Source organism: Typopeltis vanoorti, chromosome 13 (assembly GCF_054136105.1).
Source record: "Typopeltis vanoorti isolate ZY-2024b chromosome 13, IOZ_Tvanoo_1.0, whole genome shotgun sequence".
NCBI lineage: Eukaryota > Metazoa > Arthropoda > Arachnida > Uropygi > Thelyphonidae > Typopeltis > Typopeltis vanoorti.
The window spans coordinates 23,013,219-23,033,484 of NC_143561.1; the positions used below are offsets into that span (position 1 = coordinate 23,013,219).

Below are 20,266 nucleotides of genomic sequence, written 5' to 3' on the forward strand. Positions count from 1 at the left end.
GGCATGGATGTTTGTGATTGTGAAGATACTAGTGGTGGTAGTTGGCAGTAAATGGCATTGGTATAGATGAAGGTAGTTGCGATTGGTAGAGATGTAGAGTTGGTACCTCCCTCGATGAGTCATTGGACTCCCTGGAGGTGTTATGTAATAATGATAATAAAAATCAAGCATTGAGATTACTGTGTGTTCTGTTTATCAGTGCCTTGGCATTTTCCATTAATCCTGCACTTTCGAAGCTAGAAAATAATTATATCAGTATTGAATTTTATGCTAATATTTCTTTGATGTGCCATGCATAAACTCATGTATAGTACATAGTTAAACTTGCTCTGAATTATACTGTTAACTTTGCTTCCTTTCAGCTTGCTCTGGCAGTGAACAGCAGTAACAGAAACAGAATAATTGTTTGTAATCTGTATAATATTCCGAGACATCCTTATGAAAATCTCTGTATAATAAAATATATATATAAATGACATTGCTATAAAAGATGTTTTTTCCTCCTTTTACAACTATAGCTGGACACAACACATTGTTCAAACTTATATTACCATTTGTATTTATAAAAGTGATCCAAATTTTTCAGAATTTTATATTTTATTTTCATATATCAGGATAGATAATTAGCAGTTTCTATAAATGCTATAGGGATGGCCGAAAATCACCTGATAGTTAAATGTTTATTCATAAATAAACCCATTAATTAAGGTTTTTCATCCTGCATACAGACAGCTCAGCCCTTCAGAACATACGCAATTTACAGACAAAAAACACTAGGGGTGGTGAGCAGTAGATGGCATTGGTTTAGATGATGATGATGATAGTAGAGGTTTGATATAGGTGGAGACAGAGAATTGTAGAGTAGGTGTCCTCCCTCAATGAGTCTTGGGACTCCTAGGGGCCTTAATGAATAATAAATAATTTTGTTGAACATATACATCAAATTTATATAACTAAAATTTGAAAATAAAATTGAAATTGACTATTCTACAGATGTTCCAAATGTTATTTCCTTTGATTTTGTCAAATTCAGACTGATCTGCTTTCTTAATTCTAAACATGTGCTAGGCTTTCTCTTGTAAACATCACTCATCAGCATTCCCCAGACAGAAATCCATGGGGGTTCAAGTTGCAAGAGTGAGGTGTCCACTCATTGGCCCATCTGCCATTCCAACCTCCTGACAAAATGTGTAAAGTAGCAATGTTGTGTACTTTGACAGCATTGAGGTGGTGCTGTTCTCGTGCATAGAACAGCACCATCTCAATGCTGTCAAAGCATTGAGGTGGTGAAGCTAACCTAATCTGGGTTGAGTTTTTGACAAGACAACCCTGTATACAGAATGAGTGTAATCAATGTCTGATTTGAAATCTTTTACTTTACTAGTTGAAACATAGGCATAAACCAGCATCTGAAATATCTGCAAAGCAAACGACCAGAAAGTTGTGAAAAAAAAAAAAAAAAGCATTGCATTTGACTGATTCAAAATATCCAAAGCTGTTTGCACCATGCTCAGACACCCTCATCTTAGTGGTCACAATGAAGTGCCAGAAAAATTTATTACTAAGAGGATAATATCCTATCATTATGACTTTGTTGCATAGAAAGGAGATTTTCATTATCATAATATTGCAGGTGAGGAATTGAAGATTTTTTCCTGCAAAATATCAACTGGCTCCATCTCATTCTGATCTGAGAAAGGGAATCAAATGGTATTTTGTCTGCATCCAATGAGAACATGTCAGCTCTTATCTCTTACCAAATATCAAAAACCTAATGCTCTTGATAGTTATGACTGTCATTTCTCTGCACACTCATCCATTTCAAAAGTATTAGTGATTGAAGACCTTGTAACCAGTGCCCATAATATATGTTCCTTTTGGAATTTATTTCAATGAAAAATCTCCAGAGTTAGGACCACCTTGTCCTTGAATGTTATCTCATAATCAAATTCCTAATATGTAACTTCATGGGTGGACAGGATACTATGATAGTACTGCATAAGCTTACATTATTATTATCATCAAATTTCTGATATATACCCTCAAGGGATGTATGGGATATGATAGTACTATGTGAAAAATTTACATCATTACTAACTTCCTATCTACAATTACCCTCCAAATCAGTCTGTTACCTGTCAAGACTCCATCATTATCAGATTTTTCTATCTTGTAAGACACTTTTTACTGTATCAATCCACCTGTATTTTTCCTACCAACCTGGCAGAGAACGCTTGTTTTCTTAATCCTTCCTCTCCCATTCCGTTTAAGTGACCATACCACCTGAGATTATCTCTGCCATCGCATTCCTGGATGCCGACAATGTCAAGTTCTTTCCTAATATCCTCGTTTTTAATATGATATTGCCATTGATGCCATCTGTTCATGCCCCTAATCTTTCTCAGGACTCATCTGCAGTCAAGTATTTTACTTCTGACCCAGCTCTCAGTTACATAAGTTAAATTTGGCTTGACTGTCTTGTATACAGCTAATTTAGTGTTTTGGCTAATTTCTCTCTTATTCCATATAAATTTATTCAGTTGACTGCCTACCATACCAGCTTTGTTGATTCTGTTGTCTACTTCCATATTTAATTTACTGTCTTTGCTAAAAATCGTGCCTAAGTAGCTGAAATGTTTTACTTGTTCTATAGGTTCTCCATTCACAATGCAGTTGATATTTTCAATGTTTCTACCTATTTTCATTGTCTTTGTAATGCAGACCTTCATATACCATATCTATTACAACAGTTATTCAATTTAGTCAGGGCATCCTGCAGACTTGTAGCAGATTTATTTAGAAGTATAACATCATCTGCATACAGCAAAGAGCTGACATTAACATCTCCAATTTTGATATCAGGTTTAATACCACTTTCCTTCATAATGTGATCCATATAGATAATGAATAACAGAAGGAATAAATTACATCCTTGTCTGACACCAGATTTAACATTAAATCACCTTCCTGTACTTCCTTCAATTCTAACTGCTGACTTACAACTATAATGCCCCGTTGACACCATTGTAGCGTTTCGAATAACTTCTCTCTTGGTGGCTTGTCATATGGCTTTTCCATATCTGCAAAACTTAAATACCGATCTTTGTTATATTCCCATGATTTCTGAACTATCTGTCGTAAAGTGAAAATCTGATCCTTCTATTTGGCCTGAATCCAGCTTGTTCTTCACCAAACTTCTCTTCCACAATTCTTCTCAATCGTTTCTCAAGTATACTTGATATATCTTACCAGGAACACTCAGTAGAGAAATACCTCTGTAATTCTCACATTCAGTTTTATTTCCCTTTTTATATATATGGATACTATGAGAGCTCTACTCCAATCATCTGGAATTCATCTCTCTGTCCAAGTTTTCTGAACTATGCAGTGAAGCCACTGTAAGACTTATACCTCCATACTTGAGCATTTCTGGTCGAATATCATCTACTCCTGCTGCCTTTCCACATTTCAGGCTTTTGATGGCTTTTCCTGCTTCAAGTATGGATATGTATTCCTGACTGCAAGACTGGTCAGTGTTTTTTACCATTGTGCTGTCATCACTGCTTGTTTCATTTAGCAATTTTTCGAAGTAATTACTCCATACTTCAAGGAGTAATTTTTATATCTTTTTATTCCTGTTTTTCATGTCACCTAAATCATCTGCAATTCCTTTTACAGCACTCTTTCTTCCCATTTCTGAGCTTCTTCAACAACCTCCAGAATATCTTGCCACCTTCTTGATATTTATTTTCTATGTTCTTGCCAAAGTCCTCCCATGACTTTTGTTTAATTAGTTTTGCACAGCGTTTAGCCTTCTTACTTTTGTCTCTCTATTCTCTAAGAGCACAAGCTGATTTATTTGCCAGGAACTTTTGATATGCTCTCTTCTTTTCTTTCACTGCCTCTTTAACTTCCTGTGACCACCATGGAGTTCTTTTTTCTATCCTTACAGACAACCTCACCACATGCTTCTCTGGCTGAATCAATTAGTGTTTTCTTCAGGGCTTGCCACTGAATCTCCAAGGTTTGGTTCCTGTTCTCAAACTTTCATTTTTTCTGGAATAATGTTGTATTTTAGTCTACAGTTCACATCTGAGAGCTATTTAACTTTTATTTGCTTTAAAACTTTTTTTATAAGTTCTTTTTTTCAGTATGGAATTAAATTTTATCTTGAAAGTTTATTTTTCATTTGGTTAGACTATAATAAATGTAGTTTAATTTAATAAAAAGGTGGTACTCCTTTTGGCAATTCCTATAGGTAAAGATGACCATTGCCATTGCTTCTGCCTGGTATCTCCACTTCTGGGCCTGGCTCTCACTGAAGAGACCTCAATAAAGGTCGAAACTAGTCTGGGTAGTGGCCCTTCCCTTAATGCATAACATTATACATATCCGCAAGGAGACGTGTTTTGCATTATGGGAGATACTGAGATAGGAGTGACGTTCGCTTGGTCCACCTTTGCTACGAGTTGTCCAGTGTTGTACTACCTTACCCCAGTCCTGAGGATATTTTCAGGTGCAAACTTTAGTATAACTTTCAGGTACAACCTCACCACATGCTTCTCTGGCTGAATCAATTAGTGTTTTCTTCAGGGCTTGCCACTGAATCTCCAAGGTTTGGTTCCTGTTCTCAAACTTTCATTTTTTCTGGAATAATGTTGTATTTTAGTCTACAGTTCACATCTGAGAGCTATTTAACTTTTATTTGCTTTAAAACTTTTTTTATAAGTTCTTTTTTTCAGTATGGAATTAAATTTTATCTTGAAAGTTTATTTTTCATTTGGTTAGACTATAATAAATGTAGTTTAATTTAATAAAAAGGTGGTACTCCTTTTGGCAATTCCTATAGGTAAAGATGACCATTGCCATTGCTTCTGCCTGGTATCTCCACTTCTGGGCCTGGCTCTCACTGAAGAGACCTCAATAAAGGTCGAAACTAGTCTGGGTAGTGGCCCTTCCCTTAATGCATAACATTATACATATCCGCAAGGAGACGTGTTTTGCATTATGGGAGATACTGAGATAGGAGTGATGTTCGCTTGGTCCACCTTTGCTACGAGTTGTCCAGTGTTGTACTACCTTACCCCAGTCCTGAGGATATTTTCAGGTGCAAACTTTGTTTGCTCACACTTGGATAAAGGATTAAACTAAATTTTATCTTGTTCAAGACTAAATGGTGATCACTTTCAGTTTCATATCCTCTGTACACACTGGTGTCCTGCGCCAGGAAGAAAACATCACTATCAACAATAACATAGTCGATGAGACTTTTCTTATTCCTTGCCTCTTCTCCCCATGTGAATTTGTGCACATTTTTATGTTGGAACATTGTGTTAGTAATAATCAGTCCATGTCCTGAGCAGAAATCCAACAAGTATTTGCCATTATTATTAGCTTTGCTCTTTTCTCTAAATTTTTCCAATATATTTTTGTATGTCTGACAATCATTTCCTACTCTGCTATTTAGATCTCCGACAAGGACCAACTTTTCCTTTTTCATTGTGTCAGTTGCTTTCTCTTAAGCCTAGAAAAATTCCTCCATTTCTATCTTTTGGGACCATAGGCATCTCATTGTCCAGTTCCCCATTCTCATATTTACCCACATCATTCTACTTGAGACTGCCTACTATTCAAGATTAGTCTTGTATTTAGTGTTGAATACTGAGTGTTCTGGGCAAGATTTATGCCAGTATACTTCAGAAACGGTTGAGAAGAATTGTGGAAGAAAACCTTGGTGAAGAACAAGCTGGATTCAGGCCATATAGAGGCTGTCAGGATCATGTCTTCACTTTATGATAAATAGCTGAGAAAGCATGGGAATATAACAAAGATTTGTATTTAAGTTTTGTCGATCTGGAAAAGCCATACGACATGGTGCCAAGAGAGAAGCTATTCAAAACACTACGGTTATATGCTGTCAATGGGGCATTATATCAAGCAATACTTAGTCTTTATTTGAGTTGTAAATCAGCAGTTAGAATTGAAGGAAGTACAGGAAGATGGTTTAATGTTAAATATCTGGTGTGAGCCAAGGATGTACATTATCCCCTCTGTTATTCATTATTTGTATGGATCACATTATGAAGGAAAGTGGTATTAAACATGATATCAGAATTGGAGATGTTAATGTCAGCTCTCTGCTTTATGCGGACGATGTTGTACTTCTAAATAAATCTGCTATAAGTTTGCAAGATTCGCTGACTAAATTGAATAACTGTTGTAATAGATATGGTATGAAGGTCAGCAATAAAAAGACAAAGACAATGAAAATAGGCAGAATCATTGAAAATGTCAACTGTGTTGTGAATGGAGAACCTGTGGAACAAGTAAAACATTTCAGCTACCTAGGCTAGATTTTTAGTGAAGATGGTAAATTAAATATGGAAATAGACAACAGAATGGACAAAGCTGGTATGGTAGGAAGCCAATTGAATAAATTCATATGGAGTAAAAGAGAAATTAGTCGGAACACTAAATTAGCTGTATACTAGACAGTGTTCAAACCAGTTTTAACTTATGGATCTGAGAGCTATGTCAGAAGTAAAACATTTAACCAAAGATTAGAGATCGCAGATATGAGTGTTCTGAGGAAAATTAGAGGCATGAACAGATGGCAATGTCATATTAAAAACGAGGGTATTAGGAAATAACTTGACATTGTCAACATCCAGGAATGCATTTGCAGAGCTAATCTCAGATGGTATGGTCACTTAAACAGAATGGGTGAGGAAAGAATAGCAAAACAAGTTTTCTCTGCCAGGTTGGCAGGAAAACGACCCAGAGGAAGACCAAGATATAGGTGGATTTATAAGGTACAAAGTGCCTTAGACGATAGAAATATAAGATCTGATAATGTTGGAGTCTTGACAAGTAACAGACTGATTTGGAGGAAAATTGTAGATAGGAAGTTAGTAATGATGTAAATTTTTCATGTAGTACTATCATATCCTGTACATCCCCTTGAGGGTACATGTCAGCAATTTGATGATGATGATACTATGGCTACTCCTTCTTTTCCTTGATATATAACATTTTCTATTTATTGCTCAAAAAGATCTTACCAGTTTTTGTCTTTTTTGTTTTATTCACCCCTATTATGTCAAACTGGTACTTATCCAATTCCTGCTTACATTATTATTAACTTCCTATCAACAATTTTGTTGGTCTTTCTCAGAGTGTTTTTTCCTGCCATCTTGGTATTGGACACTAGTTTTGGTAACCTTTCCATTCCTGTTTTATTTAAGTGACCATTCACTCTGCTTGCACATTCTTAAATGCTAATAATGTCATTTTTCCTTCATAATAAATAATGATTTTTAATATTACTTTATCATCAATGACATCTGTTCGCTCTTCAGCTTTTATATATATAGATATATGGTCACTAGTCTGATCAACTGTCTTGTGTACAGGTAATGTGGTGTTGCCTTATTTGTCAGTTAGTCCATGTGAATCTATTCTGTTCACTTCCTATGGTACTAGTTATGCTTATTTCCATATTTTGCTGCAATAGAAATTGTCTAAATAGCTAAAATGAGTAGAAAAACTTGGGCCGATAGTTCATGTTAGAGGGATTTTATAAGAGAATAAAAAAATACATAATATATATATAGAAGTAGTAGATATAAGTTTCTGCATATATTTGGCTTTGAAACGTTGGATATTTAATATCTACTCTCTCTATATAGTTTACATTGCTGAAATGAAGCCATAGGATAATTACTTTTTTTGATAATTACTGTTATGCTCTGACCGAGAGGTCACTTATGAAAAATAACTTATTGGCATAGGATTGCTTTGGTTGAATGATAGTTTTTGCTCTCAGGCCAGTGAAACCTTTATCAAATGCACTAATGAAAGATGAATATACTAACATAAGTATTGCAAGCTAAGGCAACTCTGATGCTGAGAATCTCATAAGCATTCTCATAATTCTCATAAGCTTTCTGGTCATAGTTTTGAAATTTCCAAAGTTTCTACATATATTCAGCTTTGAAATAATGTTAGATATTTAATATTCACTATTTCAGTATAATTTATGTTGCCAAAATGGCTCTTTGATAAATACATATATGTTTACATAGTTGATATTTTGCTGATTTCATACCCAGCATCTTCAGAGTGAATTTATGACAGTGCAAAAACAATTACTAGGGAAAGAAGTCATAATATTCACCATTTGTTGCTGGATAAAAAGAGATTAACAAGTATTATTAATTTAATCTTAAAATGACTGTCTCCCAAATTCTTGCTAAATTAATACATTCATACTTACTGAGGTCTGGAGAATGTTCTAAAGCTTCCAAAATCAGTTTCTCTTATTTCTTATGTTCTCCAAGGTGGGTGTCAACAGATCTTCCTGTCAGTCCATAGTAAGCCAGATCACAAGTACAGGGTACTTCACATGCTCCTGGGTGTGACGGTGAGAGTTACGTGATTTAAATGTAGTATGGAACTGATATTTAATAAGCACTCTGGATATCTTTTCAGATGTGTCATGCATGTATGACATAGCAACTTTTGTTGTGGTCTTGTGTATTAGGGAAAGTAGAAGATTTGAGTGGGGCATTTGGTAATTTCTCTTTACTGATGATTATAGCCATTGTCTAAAAGAAAAAAGTGTGGCGAGAATAGGTGGGTTTGGTGATAAGAGCAATATCGTTGCAACAGATTGCTCTGTGTTAGTGTTTTTAATATATATACACAGTAAAATCTGCTTATTGTGATTGTGGATAACATTATCAATTGGTTATTGTTATCGAAATCAGTCAGTCCCAAAACACACCATTTAAAATGAATTAAAAATAATCCATCTATTATAATCAAAGTTCCGGTTGTTGTTATCAAAATCCTCGAATGTTTGACCTTTTCCATCTCAGACTTCTAAGAAATAATGTTAGATATTTAATATTCAATTTGCCAAAATGCGACCTTTTTTGTTCATCTTCCTTTAATCTTATTCTTCCAGGTTATAATAGTCTAATTGGATTTTTTTTAAGTTTATTTTCGTGCTCTCTTTCAGTAAGTGAATTTGACTTTGAGTGCTCATTAAAATAGCCCTTAGCATTATGGCAGAAGCAAGTGAAAAAAAAAACATAAGGATTTATCTTTTCAAGAAAAGCAAAAAATTTTGGAGTGCTATAAGTTTCCCAAAATGTTAGATCTTAAAAAGCACATCAAACATTGAAACTTCAGCTCTTACTAATAAGAACATGGATTGGAAGAGAGCCCAATCTGGTAAGGATACCAGAAATATTTACGTAATAAAAAAAAAATAAATAAATAAATAAAAAATACTACTACTGTGGTTTACATGTGTTAAATTTAGTCATTTGTAGCAATGTTCGTGAAAAGAAAGTTTAGATTACTGGGCCTTTGATTCATCAAAAAACATTGGGCAAAGAAAATTTCACCGCAACTGATGGATGGTTTAACGGGTGGGAAAAGCAAGAGAATATTGTGTATGAGCATATTCATGGTGAAGAAAAAAGTGCTGATTTTTAATTAGCTGATGCAGGGATTAAGACCGAGTGGCCAAAAATTATTGCTGAATATTCTTCCGGGGATATTTACAATGCAGACGAAACAAGATTCTATTTTCATGCAATGCTTGGGCATACTTATTTGTTTAAAAATGAAAGTACTAAAGGATTTAAATCAAAAGAGCGAGTGACAGTTCTTTGTTGTGCTAATATGAAAGGTGAGAAACGAGAGCTCCTAGTGATTGGGAAAAAGAAAATCCTAGGTGTTTTAAAGGTGTCAAAAGTTTGCCTGTTGACTACTGTTCTAGTGCAAATGCTTGGATGACTAATGACATTTTCAACAATTGGTTGGTTAAGTGGGATCTTAAATTAAAGCAAAAAATTGTCTTGTTAGTAGGTAACTGCAGTGCACACAAATGATTTATTGTTAAAGAACATCAAAGTAATTTTCTTACCTTCAAACGCTACATCATTAATTCAACCTAAGGCATCATACGAGTTTTTAAAGCTTATCGCAGGGAATTTCGTGCAAGTATAGCTGAACTTGATTATATAAAAGACCAATGTGATGCAAAGAAGGGAAAAAATATTTCCCTTCTTGATGCATTGCATTTGGTAGCATTGTCATGGAAGCAAGTTCTAGAGAGAACTATTGAAAACTGCTTCCAAAAAGATGGGATATTTAAGACAAAATCTGAAACTCCTTCCAAAGAATTTGAGTATCTTCCAAATGAAATTTTTGATAAAACCCCAGACGGTATGTCAAAAGAAGAATTTGAAAATTGGTTGGATATTGATAACAACATTGAAATAGTGGCTACAATGATAGTGTCGGAAATATGTCAAACTGCTTCCAATGAGAACTTTAAACTAATAGAAGAAAGTAAACCTAATACAAGTATAGAAGAACAAATTTTAGAAACTCCTCCAACTACCCAGATGCAAGAATTCTATGAATACTTCATCATGGTGTGCAACATAGAGTGACAAGCTTCGAAAGGCATTATTAGCATGAACAATTTATTAATGAACTACTATATTCAAAGACATGACAGAACACTAAATAAGTTTTTTAAATAAATTTTATGTTGTTGCTTATTAAAAAGTTGTTTAAAACAATAAATTCAAATAAATGATGCAGTTTTTTTTTTATATATCCTTAATGTTATTAGCCAGCTATTGTTATTGAAAAGCGAACAAATGTGATCATAATAAGCAGCGTCTACTGTGTGTGTGTGTGTGTATATATATAATGGTTTTCAACTATACTCTTGGGCTAGATGATGTGGATGTTTGTGCAAATATATTCCAACATGGTGTAGGCTTTCTGTAATAGAAAAAGATAATGAACCAACTGTTCATTATCATTAACAAGGTGTGTGACTAGTGTATCTATGCAGACTGTTATTTGATTCCTTTTTCCATTGTGAAATGGAATTTTTGGATGTCTGCTATTTTAAATGCACCTAATAATATAATGTATCTATCTGTACCATGTAGCCAAATAGCAAACACATCATTGACATAGTGCTGCAAAACAACTAGTTTGAGCATGGCTCTGTAAGTGCTTGGTTGAATAAATAAATATTAATTTTCTTGTCTTGTTTTTTGAATTTAAACCATTATGAGAAGAAAAAAAAACATGAAATAGCTAAAATGTTTTACTTGTTCTTTAGATTTCCTATGGATGATGCAGCTGGTGGCTGTTTTCGGTGTCTTTTTATTGCTGATTTTTGTGCAAAATTTATTATAGTAGTTACTCAGCATAGTTAAATAATCTTGAAAAGACTTGTACTAGTTTATTTAAGAATATAACATTTGCATAAGAAAAGTAAAAAAGGGGGGGGGGGTGGAGAGAAAGTATGCCAACTTTTTACACCTGGTTCTACATCAAACCATATTCGTGTACCTCAAGTTCTAACTGTTGTCTTAGATCAATACATAATTATATTTACGTTGTATGTTCTTCATCTCATACAATTGTAGTGTTTTAAACATCCTCTCTTTCACTTTATCATATCTAACAGATCTACGAAATTTAAATACAGATAATTGTTATATTTCCAGTGGTGAACTGCAAGGTTCAGTGACCTCTACTGTTTAATTTGTACATAAATGATATGGGAAATAACTTGAAAGGAAATATTCAGTTGTTTGCTGATGATGCAGAATTAAGTAGAATTGTTGAGAGCTTGCAGGACAATTTAAATAGGCTGTCAGTATGGACAAAAGATAAAGATAATGGGTGTCATTTTAATGTGGAGAAATGTAAAGTTATGCATTTTGGAATAAATAGATTATAATCTGTGTACCACATTGATGGAAATATGTGGATAAATGGATACTCCAGAAAATAGATGAAGTTAGAAATTTAGGGGTTAGAGGACATGCTGCTAAGGTAGCCCATAGGATTACTTGGCTATTAAAGAACACATTAACAAGTAGAGATAAGGAAGTTGTTATTCCTCTTTATAAGGAATAACTTCCTTGATACACCCACATCTGGATTACTGCTCGGTAATCCAGATGTGGATTACTGTGCTCAGGTCTGCTCTCCTGGATTTCTTGGTGATGAAGCAGTGGAGAGGATTCAGAGGCAAGTGACTATGATATGTTCCCTATGAGGATAGATTGAGGGTGTGTGGATTACAGAAATTGGTTGATAGGAGGAAAAGAGGGGATATGATAGAAACATTTAAGTTGCTTAAAGAGTTTATGGATTGATGCAGGGTAAATGTATAAAAGTGGTTAGTAGGGGTATGAGGACTAGAATTTTTGCTTGGAGAGTTATGAGTGGAATAGGTTGCCAGAGTCAGTTGAGTGTTTTGTCTGTTCATAGGTTCAAGGAGAGGTATGATGGATAGTTTTTGAACCTTTGGACTCCGTGCAGGTGTCTACAATAATAACGATGATGATTGTTTTACATTTTCATTGTTTCTCATTTTGGCTTATGTCTTAAAACCTGTTGCTTGTGAAAATCAAGTAAAACAATTTCCAAAAGCCATTTTACATATTTTTAACCAAAATAGTAAAAAAAAAAAAAAAAGAAAGAAAATTAAATTTAAAAAAAAATATATTTTTTCCACTTTCCACTGTAGTAATGCCACTCTGCCCTTTCCCTATGCTTATTAAGGACTACACTATCAAAAACTTTGCAAAAATTTAAATGAGCATGCAGATGTTTATTAACGGGTTAGATATGTTATCTGGAATATGAGAAATTATCAACCTTACATCCAGGAGACTAAAATTCATATAAAGCAGCAATGACATATCCACTGTTGCTAAATGTGTTCAAGATTACTTTTATGTTGGTATGGTGAAAACCAGGAAAATAAGAGAGTTATGAAAAACTTCATTATAGTACTAACAAGTATTTATAGGTTTTGTAACATTGTTTTATTAATTACATTAATAAAACAATATTACAAAATAGTATTTGTCAGTTGTTCCCCCCCCCCCCCATCCTGTAGCATTTTGTGAAAGTAAGAATTTTTCTCTTATATAGCTCATTTTCTGGAAATACTGAATAAGCTTAGTAATATTCTGGAACAAAAAACTAAATATTTAAAAAAAAATTTTTGTAATGTCCTGGTAAGTTCTATTTTACATGTGGCTTTCATAAAAATAATGAAATTGCCAATTATCTCATATCTGGTATGTTACATTTCTTTGTATATACACACGATTTTTTGAACAAATTAAATATGAAAATATATAATAGAGTAATCGAGATGGTATGACAGGAATAAATTGTAAATTTAAATGAGAACTTAAAGAAATTAGATAAAAACACCCAGTTAGCAGGATGTAATGTTTGAACTATTTCAGACATATAGATGAGTTAGATTAGCAATAAAAATGTTAACTGAGGTCACTAAAAATATGAACTGCTGACTAGGAAATAGACAAATATATATATATATATATATATATATATATATCATTAAACAATAGGTATACATTATGTAAGCAAAAATATCTGAATTCCTACTCATTCCAACTCTTCTAGTATGTGAAAGGCATTAATATGGAGTTGGTTTACCTTTTGCTGCTATAACAGCCTTCATTGGGAAGATTTTCTACTAGATTTTGGTACGCTGCTTTGGTAATTCTCTTCCATTCTTGAAGAGCAATGAGGTCAGTCACTGATGTTAGCCAATTCTGCCTGGCTTGCAATCAGCATTCCGATTCTGGTGTCCGATGGGGTTGGATCAGGGCTCTGTGCTTCCCAGATAAGTTCACCACTTCATGTTGCATTCCTGCATGGAACCTGTTTTGTGGACAAGCCATTGTCATTAAAGAATACACTGAGAATAAAAAAAAATAGTTTAGTCACCCTTAAAAATGAAAACAGCCTAGTTTTGCCACATATATTTGTGGCTTCTTCTGGGTTAGGATGAACAAAAAATACAATTTAAGGCTAACATGAACTATAACACTAAAATACAGAACATGTAAGAACCGAAAACAACATGGAGTGTGGGAGCTGGCACAGGTTAGGTATTGTTCAGTGATGTGTGGAAGATAGTTGGCTGAAAAGTCTGACGTGCAGTAAGATCTAATCAAAGATTTCCAAATATCACACAGGATCGTTTGTTGGTTCCTATTGAGTGTACTTTTTGAGCAGATGACCATAGTAGATTCTCTTATATTGATCAACTGATAATCACAAGAAAACATACTAGTAGCAGAGTTATGAAGGTAACATGTTCTTTCTTGTGGTTATATCAGTTGCTTTAATATCATTTTTGTTCTAGGTTTATCAGAACTTTCCAGACTCCCCCCCCCCCCCTCATATATAAAGCTAGGCCTGAGCTGTCTTCTCTGTTATTAACATCTTGTATAGTCAGAATGGGCTTGAAAGCATATCTGTTGCATACAAGTAGTTGAAGTAGAGACTGCAATTCTTCCTTTAGTTTTTCTTCACCTCTTCTGATAGAGATCTCCCTTTTTTTGAACATATGTAAAATGCCTAGTTTTTGAGATTGATACAATGAGAAAGGGTGTAAGTAACAACCTGTATGAGTGCACTTGCAGTATACACAGCAGTCTCCTTTTGAAATTAAAACATCTACGAAAGGTTTTCCCTTAATTTTAAATTTAATTTCCAGAGTGAATTTATTTTTTGGTGGGAAGAGGTGATAGATGAAAAGAAAATTGTGCAACTCATCAACACTATTTCCAGATGATAAAGATAACTATGCATCTTCACTAAATGGAAAAAGGGGGGGGTTGTTTGTAGATGCAAGGAAATGTTTTTCCAAGTTTTCCGTGAAAAACTTGGGGAAAAACAGTCTGCATGGAGAAGACAGAGCTTTCTATTGCAAGAATGATAGTTGCTAGTAAATTTTCCCATTCCATTAGAAATAACTGGAGTAGACACAATCTCTTAAAAAAAAAAAAAAAAAAAAAAGTTGACGTGTTAGGAGAGAACAGTCTGTTCCCTCCTAACACCTCTAGGTTACATGACTTTGTCCACTGAATGGTGAACAAAGATACAATATCTAGACTAGCTTAAATATATCTGTTGACAAGATGGAAATTTCAGATGAGATTTTTACATGTTGCAAGTTTTTAAGGAAGGAGTCCATATGTTTGATGTGCTTCTTTAGAAGATTTGCAAGATGTTTTGATAACATAAGTAGTTGAACTAATGCCATCTATGATTGCCTGAGGAGGAATGCCAGTATTTTGTACCTTCAGTGTTTCATGGAGTTATAGGGTGCATTAATTTTTTCTTTAGATCTGTAGCCCAAGTGAGCATGTTGCATAACAGATTGTTGGTATCTTCATGGTCCAAGTAGGATTGTAATCTAATGAAGCAAAGTAGAGGAGTCCGAGAGTAAGTGAAATCTTAGACGTACTCTCCATGATGACAGTTGAATTGCCTTTGTCAGCCTTTAGTATTACGATATTTTTTTTTGTTTTTTTAATTAGAAAGAGCTCTTTCTCTGAGGAATTGATGTTGCTTTTAGGAGGGCAAGATGAAGAAAAGAATTGGTCTATTTACAACAGCTCGTGGGAGAAAGTAAAGGGCCTTTTCTGTGTCGCAAATAAAATCTACTTTTTGGTGTGAGAGCAAAATTGAAGTGTGTGTTTCCTCTTTTGTTAAATTATGATATGAGATGCTTATTAACACTTTTTCATCAAGTACAGTGACTTTCAAAACAAATTTTTTTCATTAAGAGCATTAAATTTTAATCTTGACATTCTCTGCAGAACTTCTGTTTTTCCATCCTTTACATTGATAGACATTCTCTCAAGATTGTTAGTCTCCTCAAATCTCATGAGTGGCTTTCAAGGTCATTTTCACTATTAGGGTTTATATTTCATTCTCCTAAAGATTGTAACCCTTTCTACAAACATCTTGGAGTTAATATTCATGTGCTTTTTCTTACTGAGGTAGACATCTAGAAGTGGAAATTAGAGCATATATTGGAGATGCTAATAACAGAGGGGACAGCTTGGACCTAGGTTTTCATTTCTCTCACATAACATTGAATAAGAGTTCCATGCCTCACATAGAGGACAACTTTGCTTCCAACATAAAAGGATCTACTATGGTCATCTATTCACAGGGCACACTTAGTAGGAACCAAGGAATGATTCTATGTGATAATTGGAAATTGCTCATTAGATCTTTCCACGTGCACTTTAACTTCTCAGCCAACCATCTTGCACACATCATTGAACAATAGCTGTCCCATGCCTGTTCCCACATGCCATATGGTTTTTCTTTCAACCTTATTGCTCCCAGCCATTTCTACATTCACATCATTTACAGTTGAACATGGTAGCTGCAGTAATTTTGAACTGAGAGTTGTTGACATTATATTATGGTCCATTTTGTTGTTAATGTTTGTCTGTGAAGATGCACAACTGCATTTCTTTTTATACTTATATGAGCCACAGTTATGTATATAGCCATATTCACTATTGCAAACATGTTCTCCAAATATTTGAATTTTTTTTTTTTTTATTGAACTTGATAAAATATACATTGGAAGATAGATAACAAAAAAAGGACTATTTACATATTATAAGAATGTATATTACAGGGGAAGAAATGTTTTTCTTTTTAGATATACAATAGAACTGAAGGGAAAAAGGTACATTCATGATAGACAGGATGTGTCTTTTCAGTAAGAGTCAATATTACAATTCATCATCACTTTTAGTTATTCTTCAGCTGAAGTGTATTGTCGGCAATCCAGAACAGGATACCAGTTGGATTCCACTCCTCTATGAATTTTGTGACAGTTCCTGTTTCTTTGTAGTAATCAAATGCCAGCGAAAGCCTGCTTTGTAGTTTCTGCTGTAGGCTACACATGAGAGTTTGTTCCAATTCAGTGATGGATGGGTGCTGGTTATTTCTTGTTTGCTTAAGGGAGTAACTGTAAATGGTGGCCTTGGCGCAGATGAAGAGGAAATTGCATATTTTGTGTTTGTTCTCTTCTGTATGGACTAAATTCCAGTAGTCTTCTTGGCTGTGTGCGTAGTTACAGGTGCTAGAGGCTGTATTCAGGGCATAGGTGATCATCACCAAATATTTGAATAGATTGTATATATATATATATATAACACATTTCAGAAGAATAACGGTACTTGACAACCTGTCCTTCAGATTATGAAGTTAATGAAATCTAACTAAACTCACATTCCCTTGCCAGTGTAAAAAGATTTCATGTTGAATAGATGGTCTACAGTTCAAGTTTACTTTTTTTTTGTATTTAAAAAAAATTAGAATAGTGGTGATTACATATTTTTATAAATTAAATGGATTCTGCATTAAATAATATGAAACAGCCTCTGTTCAAGTGGATTTTTACAAAACCCTTGGTTGGAAAGATGTGGTAGGAATCCCATCTAAGAAGGGAAGAACTTTTATGAGGAACTTTCAAGTGGAGGTGTATAATTTTCCTCTTAGTAACTCGGGTTTTTCATACTTCAGCCAAACTCATCAGAACAGATGCAACTGACAGCCATAATACAGTATGCAGAGAAGATATATTAAGTTTCGAAGAAATTACTTTGCTGTGATAGATCTTTAACCCTAACACTGAAGGGAAAATTGGAAGCTTTGAAATTATGAATTCAGCATCATATCAGTATCACTTGGTTGCTGAAAATGACGAGCAGAGACAAGCAAGTTCTTGTTCCTCTGTACCGAGCCTTGATAAGACCTCATCTCGACTACTGTGGCAGATTTGGTCACCTAGGTTTCTTCTTGATGGGGAAGAGGTGGAGAGGATCCAGAGGTGAGTGACCAAGATGATAGCAGGTCTTTGGAATGAACTTTATGAGAACAGGTTGAAGATTTGTTGGTTGCAGAAATTGTTTGATGTTTGATAGGTGGAAGAGGGGAGATATGATTGAGACATTCAAATTGCTGAAGGGTTTCTATAGGATTAATTCAGAGGATATTTTTGAGATCAGGACTGGTGGTGGGAGAACTAGGGGACATCTGTGGAAGCTGGACAAGAATGTGGCTAGCAAGGGTGTTAGAGTTGGGTTCTTTACTTTTAGAGTGGTAAATGAGTGGAATAAGCTGCCAGAGTTGTGGGTGCTGTGACAGTGAATGAGTGTTCAAGGCAAGGTATGATAGATACTCTTGAGAATGCCGAATAGTTGTGTGGAGATGATGTTTAGGGCCTCCCTCGATGAGTCTAAGGACTCCCTGGAGTTGCCCGTAATAATAATATCTCAAAATATTATTACTTGACACCTTCAGGGAGTCCAAAGACTCATCAAGGGAGGCACCTACTCCACAACTTTCCGTATCCACCACTCAATCCACCTAATAAACTACAACTACTTTCAATATCTACTGCCGACCACCACCAATAGCATTTTCACAATCACAAACATGCTCACGGTGGGATTCCAACCCACAGCTTTTTTTTGCTGGAGAGCAGATACATTAACCACTTGGCTAGTGCATTTTCTTAATTGGAATCCATTCACATACATTTTTGTTTTTATAAACTTTATACTTTAAAAAAAAATCTGAGACCTGAATATTTCCAAATATAGTTCGCCCACTGATTAGAGATCCCTCGGCACTTCTGCACATGTCAGAAAAAGGAGAATCCTGTTATTCGAATGATTGACGAATTGTACTCAATATGCATCCTACCTTGCCTCAGCATGCTTTACTTGTTAAGTTGCTTTACCTTAACCATGCTACCGGCCAGGACATATATACGTCCAAGTTACCATGGATGCAAAGTGCATATTAAAATTGTAATACCATTGATATTACATTGAAATATATGATTGATACGAAGCCTATGTGGATGCGTATTTGATCCACAATGGCCATACAATGCCGTAGCGGCCCTTCAGGAATTTAGAAGGCTTCATAACCTGCATTCAGGTCCTATGTCAGCTGTAGCACAGAGCTATGATTAAGAAGTTTGAAGAAACTGGATCACTAGGAGTTAGACCTGGCAGAAAATGGAAAGCAGTGCAAGAAGAGAAGTAACAGACGTTGCTACTGCGATGTTCGACGACAGTGACTAGTACTGGTCCAAGCGCTTGTGCCATTGCTCGCCAACTAGATATGGCTTATGGTAGTCTTGAAAATCTTATGGAAAATGGTTCACTTCTATCCGTATAAGTTCAGTCGTTTGCAAGCACTAACTACTGCAGATTATGATAAGCGCATGGCCATGCTAACGCTTCTTTATTTTTATCTCATTTTTATCTGAATGGGTCGGTCAACACTCGATGGCATGCCTGCCTCGATCCCCGAACATCACTCCATGTGACGTTTGGCTGTGGGGGTATTTGAAGTCCGTTGTGTGTGATGGTGGCGTTCCCAACTTGCATGTCTTGAAAGAGAACCTAAAATGGGCTGTTATGAACATCCAATCTGACTCCTTACACTCATCTGTAGAGTATGTCTCACACTGGATGCAATTTATTGTACACAAGAAAGGTCAGCACATTGAAAATCGTGGATGTGGTCCAGGGGATCCTGATGCTGATGAATAAAACATTATTTCTTGTGAGTTCAATCACTGCATTAATTTCTCTGTCTCTTCAGTTTAATTGTTTCAATTTAATTATTGTTATTATTATTATCATCATTGTAACGCGCCACATATCCAGCTGGAATGAGTGACGCTGGTGTTGCTTACATCCTCGAAATGTTATTATTCCATTTTATCTGCATTTAATGTAATTATTCGCTTGTTTTCCGCTCCGCCAGCGCCAAAATTTTCCCTATCGGCGACTAAATCTTTTTTTCGCTGCAATCATCTCCCCATGCCTTTAAAAGTCTCAATATAAAATTTGGTCTCCTTCCCTATATTGATTTTAGCTGCAGATGGCTCCAAAGAGGGAGTTATTTTATGGCACCCGGTATATGTGTGTGTGTGTGTGTGTGTGTGTATATATATACACACACACACACACACGTCATTATTATTTTTATTTTATTTTTTTGTTTGTTAGGGTTTTTTGGAAAGAGTTTGAGGGGTGATGTTTAGTAAAATTGTTTAGTGAAAAGATCACGTAGTGTCGCAATTGCAAAATCACTTTATGATGATTAACGTTTATTTATAAAAGAGATCGCTGAATCTAGAAAGTAATTTTTTTATAGCGATCATCAGTCATTCGGTTTGTTAGTTGTGGCATTGTGCATAATCATGCACCAGTTATTGTCAAAGTTGATTTAACAGATTCATCTGTAAGTGAATATGAACAACAACACACAGGTCATGGCGTTAATTTACGTGTTTCTCTTGCTGGTGTGGCTGGAAGCTCTCGTGACCCCC

General features: G+C 35.0%; 1 long non-coding RNA gene across 1 annotated transcript in view; it reads left to right on the forward strand.

Annotated features, from left to right (window-relative positions):
- LOC150099989 (uncharacterized) overlaps nt 1-489 on the forward strand; it is a 32,299-nt gene extending 31,810 nt beyond the window's left edge. The window contains exon 3 of the long non-coding RNA XR_016549293.1: nt 363-489. This is a non-coding gene — a long non-coding RNA (uncharacterized LOC150099989). The remainder of the gene's footprint in view (nt 1-362) is intronic.
- Nucleotides 490-20,266: the final 19,777 nt, after the last annotated feature.